The sequence below is a fragment of the Alligator sinensis genome, unplaced genomic scaffold (genome assembly GCF_000455745.1).
Source record: "Alligator sinensis unplaced genomic scaffold, ASM45574v1 scaffold814_1, whole genome shotgun sequence".
Taxonomy (NCBI): Eukaryota; Metazoa; Chordata; order Crocodylia; family Alligatoridae; genus Alligator; species Alligator sinensis.
Window position 1 is genome coordinate 1,168,060 of NW_005842352.1, and position 2,025 is coordinate 1,170,084.

Here is a 2,025-nt window from a genome sequence, read left to right on the forward strand (position 1 = left end):
CCTCGAGTCCGTCTTGAAACACGGTGGGGGAGTCCCGGTCCCTGCACAAGAAAACGGAGGGGAAGAATTTGTTAAAGAGGTCTGCCTTCTCCTCTGGTGCAACTACCAGATTGCCCAGCGCATCTTGCAGGGGCCCCACATTTCCCGGTGCCTTCTTCATCCTCCCTATATATTTGAAAAAGGACTTTTTATTATCTTTGATCTTGGACACTAGTCCTAGCTCTATGTCTGCCTTAGCTTTCCTAACAGCCCCCCTACAGGCCCAAGCAGTGGAGGTATACTCTTCTTTGGAGATAGCCCCCCCCTTCCACCGGGTGTATGCCGCCTTTTTGGCAACCAGGCATTCCCGGTCATCCTTGGTGAGCCAGGGAGGCTTTTGGGCACTCTTGCCCCCCTTGCTTCTTGTTGGGATTGTCACCCCTTGGGCCCCGAGTATCGTCTCCTTAAGGAACGACCACTCATGTTGGGCACTGAGTTCCCCTGCCCTCGAGAACCCCAGCACCTCTCCCATCAATCTCCTCAACTCGTTGAAGTTGGCCCTCTTGAAGTCTAGGGCTACCGCCTTGCTGCAGGCCCTTGTCACCCTGCGCTGGATGATAAATTCCAGCAAGTGATGATCACTATCACCCAGGTGGTCAAGTATCACCCAGGTGGTCAAATATTTCTTTGTGTTTGGCCTGCTGGCCAGGATCCACTCCAATCAAGGGCAAGATTTTCAAAGCGGGCTATTACGAGAAGTACTAACAATATCTGGGATAAAGAAATCTAGGACTATGCCCTACCACCCCCAAGAGGATCTGCAACCAGAGTGTTTTAATCGAACACTCTTGAACATGCTGGGTAAGCTCCAGCATGAGTAGAAGGCCATGTGGAGCCAGAACATAGCGTACCTGGTACACGCTTACAACTCCACCTGAAGTGATGCTACAGGGGTTAGCCCATATTTAGTCATGTTTGGGTGAGATCTCCAGTTACCCACAGACCTATGTTTTGGGGTGGAATGGGCCTATGAAATACAGTTGACTCATAGGCAGTATGCGCAACAGCTCTGGGATCATATGTATTGGCTGGCAGCTGAGACCGCAGGGAGAAACCAGCAACGTCACAAGTGACATTATGATGCTTGAATCTGTGAGCAAGGGTTGCAGCAAGGAGACCAGGTGCTATTGTGGAATCTGGGGTTGACCAGGAGACACACAATCGCTGATCATTGGCGGGCTGAACCCTATACTGTGGTGTGCCAGCTGGGAAACTTCCCAGTACACGAGATCTCTCCTGAATCAGGACCAGGCCAGAGTTGTGTGGTTCACTGGAACCTCCTGCTGCCCATAAGGGAGTTAGTAGGGCCCACTATGCCTGAAATAGAGCCCTTGGAGGAGAGGCCTTGGGTTTCGCATAGAGGGGAGCCATCGGCTGAGGACCCTGCATCTGTAGCCCCTCCAGAGGAATCAGACTCAGACTCCAACTTTGATGGGTGGTACCCCACCAAGTTCCACCCGAGCGTGGGGCCTCCTGCCCCAGCAGGTGAAGGGGAACTGGAAGCTGCTACAGGGTCGGAGGAGAGAATGATTCACCTGTATGCTCTAGAAAGAGAACCGTTCCCATGCCTTCAACTGCCAGTGGGGAAGTCCCTCTGAGTGAGAGGGAGCTGAGTTGCCAGGACTCTCATGGAGTCCTGTCCTGGACCACAACCCCCAGCCCAGGCATGAGCAATGGTCAGTCTGGTGTTTCACCTATGATGCCCTGAGAGAGCCAGGGGAGGTACCCATCTCCGCTCCATAGACCCAATAGCCCCCAGGCCTATGCTTTACCAAGGATGGTGAAAGGTTTCATGGGGGAGGATGCGATGGGCTAGCTGGTAGTGGCTTGGCCTGCATGTTTTGAAAAGTTAAAAAAGGATTGGTATGGGGGATTTACTTTTCCCCACCGATCAGGCACTGGGAAAAGAGAAGTCTTGCCTCCCCCCTTCCCCACCTAGGGGCCAGGTAGGGAAACTGGACCTGACAGTAGACTCACTTCTCATGT